The sequence below is a fragment of the Saccostrea cucullata genome, unplaced genomic scaffold (genome assembly GCF_032062105.1).
Source record: "Saccostrea cucullata isolate Sc308-1 unplaced genomic scaffold, CSIRO_AGI_Scuc_v1 ctg2637, whole genome shotgun sequence".
NCBI lineage: Eukaryota > Metazoa > Mollusca > Bivalvia > Ostreida > Ostreidae > Saccostrea > Saccostrea cuccullata.
Window position 1 is genome coordinate 294 of NW_026935146.1, and position 9,930 is coordinate 10,223.

Below are 9,930 nucleotides of genomic sequence, written 5' to 3' on the forward strand. Positions count from 1 at the left end.
TTTAATGAGTAATAGATTTTAATTTCTTCTCAATAACAGTTTCAAATCCAAAAGTATAGATTTATAAGAATGGTTGCTGAATGGTAAAATTTTTAACATCATTGAAGGTTTACAATTACTTAAATTTATTATTTTAACATTTGCAACAACAATGGGCCATAAATATTAACCAATAGGCATTCATTTCTTCTTTGTATCGTATGTCCCTAAGACAAAACATTTATCAAATAATATAAATCTGTACAGAAAACATAAAACACGGATCCTTTGAAATACTACTGATGGGGTCATGTGCTAAAGAGGAGTAAGAATTCCCTGCTGACAGATATATCCACTGAGAGCCATATGTATTAACATACAACTCAATGATACAGTATTTGTCTTTTTTTGCTATGAAGGTCACGTTAACGATCATGTTTTTTTTTCAAAATACAGGGAATTCACACGGGGTAGATGAAATTTGGGTATCAATCTTACATGTAAATGTTTCAAGCATGCATTGATTTAAACAGTGTTTACACTGTCACAATTAATGACAAATTGAAAAAAAATGTCTTTCTTTTATTTTTTTTCATATATAAATCTTTAGGATGCATTAAAACGGGATACTATGGAGCAAATTGTTCCATTCCCTGTTCCAGAAATTGCAAACATTCCTATTGTCAAGCAAAAACAGGTGCATGTCTACATTGTGAATCTGGATTCTACGGTCATCAATGTGAACTGAGTGAGTAAATCATAAGGGTATTATATGTGTGAAAATCGGGTCATGGTTGATGAATGTTTATTTTAAATAAAACAAAAATAGATATCATTAAATTTGTACATTCTTGGTATTTTTGACAGATGTGTTAAATATTAATCAATTATTTGAGATCAATATGATAATAAAGTCTTTTGAGGAATACAATATTACAAACCGACAACCAAGGTATATATTTAATTTCGAAGGTTTCTCAAAAATATATAAAGTGTTGAAACCTACAATTTGAACTAATCAATTGAAATCGAATATTGAGAATTGATCACGGAATCAGATATATATCTAGAGCACAAAACCAGGCCTACCACTAGGATACAAGATCCCGTTATCTTTAGAATGAATTCAAATCATATTGCAATTTTAGATAAGTTTTGTTTTCTTTTGGCTACACAGTTGTTCATTATCATATGAATAAAAATGTCGCATGATTTGTATTAGAACCAGTGTACATGCATTTATATACTGACACGCAAAAGAAACGCAACACCCTAATAAATAAAAATAATTATGCAAAGTAAAGAATTTTGTATCTGAAAATTATGAATATCTTCAATGTGGTAAACATCAGTAAATTAACGGTTGAACGATTTCCATACCATAACCGGAAGTCAAGTTTTAGTCTGCTTAACAGAAATCAAAAATTGCATGTTTAACAAAATACATGGCAATATTATGGAGTTTTGAGGGTTTTTTACAGTTCATCATAAGTAATGCAGCAATATTTCAAAAAATAAACTCAACTTTCGTTTCCCGAAACAATGCTAAGGCTACTTGAATATGGCTTATGTACGCATTTCCATTGCTCTAGCTGGAAAATTACAATGTTAAGGTGATGGAGAGTTGCTGATGCGAAATTTCACTACATTTCGCCTCAGCAGGGTCTTACGTATCATATGCATTGAGGACAGACCTTGTACTGGAAGTCCAAGAGTGACTTCACTGCTCTAAGTTAGAGAAAATTCGACCTAATTATATAAAAAATGGGCATTTAAAAATATCAAAAAAAAATAATTCCTTCGCTGAGATCTCGGTATTAATGGCCCTATTGCATCGTAGTAATTAAGCTGCAATTGTTATTTAGGGCAGTCTTGCAAGTTTTACTTGAATGGCTGGGAGGGGGGTGTTTTAACAGTCATATTTTACTGAGTAAAGTAAACAGATAAATATTTAACATTTTTATCAAATCTCTGATGTTCTGAAAAGTGACTTTAGTCTTACTCTATTCGCTTTTGATATTGGTAAGATAAAAAAATCAAACATTTGTAAATTACTGCTTGTTGCGTTTCTTTTGCGTGTCAGTATATCCATAGTTTGAATTAAACATAACCTTGTTTTTGAACTTTTAAAACATGTATAATGGGCAGCTAATAAAAATCATTTTCCTATCCTATGTCAGTTATCATGAGACTTTCTATGAACACGTGTTGATAAAATTATTTTTATTGCCACCAGTCTCTGGATGTTTTTTAAACATATGAAAACAGACGAGTCAAATCTTGAATTTTCAAACTCATTTCAAATTATTACAACTTATATATGCAATGAAATGTATATTATTAGAGCAAGGGCTCGTCAATGAATATTTTCAGCGACAATTTGTACGTCGATTAGATGTCAATAATTGAAATAATTATATATTATTTAATTTGTTTTCAAAAGAATGTGATGGGGGAAGATATGGACAAGACTGTAGAGAGACATGTGGAGCGTGTCTGGGATATAAACAATGCCATCACATCAATGGTACTTGCCTTGACGGATGTGATGCTGGATATGAGGGACAACTTTGTAAAACGGGTACATTTCTGTTCATAATTCAATTACGTGACGTATTTCTTTTTTATCATAAAATCTTATCATAGTTTTTGCCAATTTGAGCATTACCCCAAATGAAAAGTATGAAAAGGAAATGAAACAATATAATTTATGAAAACGATTTAGGATGTTCTGCTGGAAAGTTCGGTTTTGACTGTCAAAAGAATTGTAATGAACACTGTAAAGTACCATATAAATGTAACAAAGGGACAGGAGAATGTGAGGATGGTTGTCAGCCTGGCTGGGAGGGGCCTCGATGCGAACAAGGTACATTCATTTCATTTAAAAGAAGTATTTTCAGTTTCCAAAATTATATCAGGAAAGATGTTTTTCTCTGAAAATAACATGAAGATTAAAAATAATATTTCGTTCTTTTTTGTATACCTTATATAAGAAGAATATACCCTTACATTTCTACATGACTGTAAAAGATAAGAATAAAACCCTTGCAGTTTCCAACATTTTACCATCGGAATTTATCGATGACGAATTTTTTTTTATTATTTTAATTATATTGATAGCAAACATAATTCTTCACTGGATCGAATGTTAGCTTGCCTGTTGACTATAGTAAAAAAGAAACTGAAAACGGATTACTTTGATTTCTTTTTTCAATGCAAATTTCTCCAGAGATATGTGATCGGTAAAAATGAGATAAACTAGGTACAACCTCAGGGTTTCACTGGCTCTGTGTATTGAGCTCTGTTCAAAGATTTATTCATAGTCTAATTGTAGATTTTTTTTAGATCGATTATTATAGGTTGTCTTTTTTGATGAAAGCAAAAACTGAATAAAAGAAAAGTCAAGTTTTATTTTAATCTTTTTTTAAGATCATTACACGACTAACATCATGAATATGACCGCTGTAACAAACACCAAAGAAGTGGATAGCTGGATGCAAGGTGTTCGAAACGTTTTCATGCTCTTTCTGTTCTTTACATTCAAATCCCATCATTTGTCTAAAATCCATACTTAATATTAAATCATCAAATATAACATAAAATAAGAAAGAAAACAAGTGTGTTCGGCATGTCATTAACCTTTACTCGGAATCAAATAATGCACAGTTGAGTTATGAATAGATTTTTTTTGCAGCTTTAGAGAAAGGAAATGACTGTATGGTGCGATTTTACGGAATTCTTGCAGCTTTTTGTGTTAGTTTAACAGTTTTAATAGTGTTGGCTGTTTATATCTGTATTAAAAGGTGTGTCTTATACAATACATAGAGAATAATACATACTCTTTTCCATATCACATCCTGTATCAGCCCGAGACACCAATATCAGCCAGAGGGCCGAAGGCCCGAGGGCTGATATTGGTCGAGGGCTGATACAGGATGTGATGTGGAAAAGGGTATGTATTATTATATTTATTACATACTTAGTAATAAAATACAGAACACATTAAGTTGAGAGGAAAATAAGTAAATAATCATGTACGGACTTCTTACATACATGTACATGGTCTATTGTCTCATACGATTTGCGTTTGTTTCTACTTCTATTTCAATGCACTCGTTCCTAAATTGAAAATAATCTATTACATGTATTTGTAAATTAAGATTAACCTTATTTTCGAAAAGTTAAAATTAAGAGAATATGAACCCACCCAAAATTGTGTATGATCACAAGTACTGTTTTTGTGGTTTAATTTGATACTGACGTCACAATAGCCGTATCAGCCCTGCAGGGCTGATATGGATTTGCGGGGCTGATACAGGTTATCAGCCCCGCAAATCCATATCAGCCCTACAGGACTGATACGGCTATTGTGACGTCAGCCATATCGCATATGCAAAAAACCTGTATTTATTACTAAGTGTGTAATAAATATTAATATAGTTCAAAAAAAGATAGAGAACACTAAGAACTTTTTTAAAAGTAAAATGCCCAAATAGTCTCTCTCTCTCTTGATTAACTTTAATTCTTCATATTAGATTTCATATGGAAAATTTACCTGCAAATGTTGCTGAGTAAAGAAAAAATCACAAGTTTTTGATTTTTGAAAAGAAAATTTCTATCTACATCTAGGCGTCGAAAACAAAGGCAAGGCAGAAAATGTATCAAAGATAACTTTAAACCTGACACAGGAAGGATGGGTTTGAATAATATATCTGCAAAAATTACAGAGGATAACAAAACATATGAAGAGCTTGGACAAAGAACGCTACCATCAGAATATGAAATAATCCAAAAACTCTCCTAAAACATCAATGTATTTTCATTCATATGCTATGTATATAGTATGCTGTATATTCTACTTCGATTATTGCTGAGATTAAAAAAAATGCCACAGACAATATTCTCAAATAAATCACCAATATCATCAAAAAATTATTAAATCGGAAACCCATATCAAACCTGTGCGGTTGAAATGTACATTTTACTTAAAAATAAAATATATATATTAGACCACATCAATGTGTCGTCTTTTCTAATTTAATCACTGTAATATTGCAGAAAGTGGCTAATGAATGTAGGTGTCTAAAGCAAAACAGGGGCTGTTTAACGGATCTCCTTTCGCCATATTTACGCTCCTGATTTTAGTGATAAAGTTTAAAATAGGAAACTGATTTTGTTATTGTATATTACAGAATTTTAATCGATATGAGCTACAAACATATTCATATTGAATAAAAGGCAAATTTTAATTGGACAACAGCACAAGACGTCTGCATTCTAGTCATAGGTAAACAAACTAATTTACACTCTGGTGCTAAATGGAACAGTGCTACTGCAGCATGGTGACCTAATTCGTTTCTCTATTTAGAAAAAATCTGTCGTATTTTTAGTAGAATAGAAACAAAGTCCTTGTTGTCGTGAATGATGCAGAATACTTGTAACCGCCTCGGCTTTATAGCTTTAGCTTTCAATTAACATTTCGAGACCGAGGACGATCTCCATTTTTTTTGTCTTTAAAATCTGAGTGTAGATTATTTATCTTTTTGTTACACGCACCATTCGGTAGCATAAATATTGCTTCTTAAAAGAGACTCTTATATTACTGTCAGTTTGTTGTACAACCTGCCTATATCAGGACAACTCTTGGACGAATAGAACCGGAAATATTTTACTGCTTTCATAAGATTAAAGAACAATTTAACTATCATTCTGTAAAACTCGATTACTATGCATAATTAATCTAACTAGTTTTCTCCCTATTGTGTTCATTCGAACATAGTATGAGAATATTTCGAAATTACCGGGGGCAATATTTCGCCGTTAAATAATGTCTTTAAAACTTTGAACTGAGCTAAGCGCGACTCCAGGCAGACAGATAGACGAAACCACGGAAAACGGACATGACAAACTTAATATATCATGTCCATTTACATGGTGGGGTATAAACTAAAATAACTATTCTTAACAGGTATATGAATCCAATTCTTATTAGAAAGGACAGAAGTGTTCTTTAAAAATCTTAGCATTAAAAGATACAGTCAGAGATACAATTTTACAAGAGCAACAGAACAGAGCAAGTGATTTAAGGGTATTAACTTTTACATGACTTGTTATTAGCCATGGGAAGGTATTTTCAGAAGAAGCGTGAAACAGTATTAATCCAAACATTTTAGACTCTAGCAAGTACGGGTAGCCTTTCAGATATTCTAACATAGGCATGCTTTATATACTTTAAATATATATCCCATGCATAGAAGTCTGATATCATACAATGTGTCTCATTTAAATTGTCACATTTTTGTGGTATTGATTCAGTGCCTTATCTTAACAAGGAAAGAAATTTGAAAGTATTTAAACAGTCTTTCACAAAGCAGATAAAAAATAATTTTATCATTTCCTTAAAATGTAAATAGATTTCATCAATGTTTATACTAAAAAAAATGTAAGATCTTTCAAAACAAAACCATTTATATACAAATAGCCTTGTTTATCAAGTGGCACCAAATGGGATTGAGTTTTTACTCTCTTACACTGTATAAATCAACTTCCTCAATGGTAAGAGTGTCTCTCTCAACGCGCCGCAATGCTAGCTTTGGGTCTGATGATAACAGTTCTACTTACTGTTTATGGATATGGTAAGATCTTTTAAAATCATATTATGAGAATATTCATAAATTTTCAGAAATTGAAGCAACATCTGTTTTCCTCAAGAAAAATCTTATTTAAAAATACAGCAAATTTGAAATAAATTTAATATTGTCACGAAATATTTTCTAAACCGTTCATGTAATTTTGAGAAGTTTAATTAATTATAATAAATCTTTTAAAAAAGGTTGTGAGGGAATGACGACACCATTTTACATTGTATTTATTTTTAGAAAATATCGCTTTAAATAAACAAACGTACCAGCCGCATGTTTTATGCACATGAGTACCAATAGTAAGTATGGACAAGCTACCTTTGATTCAAGCAATGGCGTTGATGGACAAAAGACTGTTTTGACAGGCTACTGAGGACAATGCACAATTTCTGCTGATGGATTCAGTAATCTGACTTGGTGGGTAAACTTGACGTCAATCCACAGCATTAATGATATAAAAATATACTACAGGACAGATGATTCCGCATGGGGTAATTATTCAATGCTTTAATACTCTTGAAGAGAAATTTGTAGATACATTTAAATCAAATCAAGGGTTTGTCCTACACTGGATATTGTGCATTGTGTCAATTAAAAGGTGATATCAAAAGATCTTTTGATCTGCACCATTTTCAAATCAATTGTGCAATTTTTATGAATATTTTGTGCTATCTGATAGTCATAGAAAAAAACATATCTTTTACAAAAAGCTTGTCAACTTTACGTTGGGGTTCCTGTCACTAGCGCATGTTCCCGCCGTTTGTATATCTTTTGGCATGCTTACCTCCGGCTCATTGTAGCCTGGGCCTATCGAGACTCTCTAGCACAGAATAACAATTAACCACTTGACTAGCTATAGTATTCATAAATTCCATCTTTTTCACATTGATTATTTGTGGGACAGAGTGGAAGATATGGTTTTAAATGCCGAAGATAGTCTCTTTCAGATCAAGGGTTATCTTGTTGAAAAGGTTGAAAAATATCCCTATTTGTAGGATAAACAAACTGACGAACTCCATGCAAAGGAGAAACAAGACTGTGACATATGCGAAGGAGACATTAAAAATAATGAGAATTTTCAATTTTTACTTCAAATAGAGGGGGGTGGGGTATTGTCATATCAGTTTCAATATCTTATAATTAGTCACATTCAAATGATTTTTTGGTTTCATGCTTTATTAAGGACGATATTTAACGTTAAATAGGACTACTAGAAACTACTAGAAAATGCATAAAGAAAAATAAAATTATTTCACCTTTAAAATTTACCCAGCGTTTCTATTTTATTCAGTATTGATATTGATTTTATTTCATGAATATTGTTTTTTTATTTTATTATATGAGCGTAAATAAATATATGTATATAAACTGTGATACTTTGCCTTTTCAAAATTGTCTTATGAATCTTGATCAAACCAGCGTCCCTGTTGTACTGTTTTATCCGCCAGTTAAAAAAATACTTATTTGACGATCGCCGCCGTCAACACACTAAGTTGATATGAAATGATATTGTATTCAGCCACCATTGATAGATATCGTTTGAGATATCATTCCTGACGGTCTTCCAATTTTGACCTTAAATGAGCATTATACTGTAGTATATTAATTGGTTTTAACAGAGTGCAGCGGTGGTGGATATGGCCAGGATTGTAAACAGATATGTGGAGCGTGTCTGGGATATAAACAATGTCACCACATCAATGGATCGTGTCTTGAAGGATGTTATACAGGATTTTAAGGATTATTTTGTAAAATGGGTAAAAAATTAATGATTTAAGTTAAGCATTTATGGCTAGCATTTATAATAATCGGTTCTGTATTTGTCATTTAAGAATACGTAAACACTCTAGCAGACTTATTATCATCGGCCATATCATTTAACAATACATAAACACTTTAGCAGACAAACGGCATACAATGTAGAAATTTATAACATTAGGTTGTTCTCTTGGAAAATTTTGAATCAACTGTAAGAAAACTTGTAATGAAAACTGTGGTGTATCATATCAATGTAACAGAATAACAGAAGAATGTGATGAGGGATGATGTCAATCAGGCTGGGAGGGACCTCAATGTGAGGATGTTTCTTGATAATAATTTAAATATGACTTAAAAAAAATATGCTTTTTTTCTCCAAATTTTATTTAGTACTTAAAACCGCATTTTCGATAAGACAATTCAATTTCGTACATACGAGAATACATGAAAAAAGTCTAATGAAATAAAATTCATTGAAGAAAGTAATTTTTTCTCAGTTTGTAAGCAGTATAATTACGGGGAAAACTGCTCTCAATCATGTGGATTCTGTCTGTACACAAACTGCCATCATGTAAATTGCCCTTGTCCTGGATGTTCGGATGGATATATAGGAATATTATGCAATGAAAGTAATTCAACTTTTATAATTTAAAATAAAATGTTGAAAATAAGGCATAAGTATGACTGTAGGGATTTTATACTTTTAACACATGACTTTAAATGGGTAGAAATAATATTTCACTGTTTAAAACAGAAATAAAATATTTGATATAGCTTAGTTATTTGTAAATTAAATGAGCATTTTACTTTTAATGACAGTCTGTAAGACAGGATTTTATGGCGAAAATTGCTAGAAGTAATGCAGCCTTTTCTGCAAGTCATCGCGTGAATGCAACCACGTGATTGGACATTGCAATGAAGGCTGTATTGGTGGATGGCAGGGTACTATGTGTTTGCAAGGTGAATAGTTAATAGTCTTCTTAATGTTATCACAACGTTGAAATAAAGGAATATAATCTTATTTCAATAGATCCGAAATTAATGCTATGATTTTTTTTCTTGATGCAGTTGCAGAGAAAACAATTGATATTGATTGTCTGGTAAAATTTCATGGCGTTCTTGCCGCTCTCTGTGTTTGTCTAATAATAATCGGCATTTTAATCGCTTATATTTGTATCTATAGGTAAGATGTCTTTGAAGAATATATAGAACAAACAAACAACTCTCACTCCTTCTCTTTAACTCTCTATATGATATTTCAACATTTCTAGTTTCGTTTAGAAAAAAAGACTGACATTCTTAAACACATTTTGTATATCTCTTTAGATTGAATATGATAGGAGGAATAAGAAAATCGATGTATAAAGAAGATAAAGAGACGAAGGAAAGTGTATGTAACATGGACTTTATCTCTAGTAAGGTTAACGAAGACGACAAAAACGGATACCAGGAGCTGGGAGAACTGGCGCTACCATCAGATTATTATCGGATCTGGAACGTTCACATCTTACAGTACCGACCGGACACAACCTAACACCAGAGCGAACCCGGA

General features: G+C 31.9%; 2 long non-coding RNA genes across 2 annotated transcripts; both read left to right on the forward strand.

The window, feature by feature from the left end:
• Positions 1-647: 647 nt before the first annotated feature.
• Positions 648-2,824, forward strand: LOC134242025 (uncharacterized). The gene is made up of 3 exons (XR_009986787.1): positions 648-727; positions 2,423-2,560; positions 2,705-2,824. It is a non-coding gene; the product is annotated as an uncharacterized LOC134242025 (long non-coding RNA).
• A 644-nt stretch (positions 2,825-3,468) lies between these two features.
• On the forward strand, positions 3,469-4,867 carry LOC134242024 (uncharacterized). Its single transcript, XR_009986786.1, has 3 exons — positions 3,469-3,480; positions 3,674-3,782; positions 4,609-4,867. It is a non-coding gene; the product is annotated as an uncharacterized LOC134242024 (long non-coding RNA).
• The last annotated feature ends 5,063 nt before the right edge of the window (positions 4,868-9,930 follow it).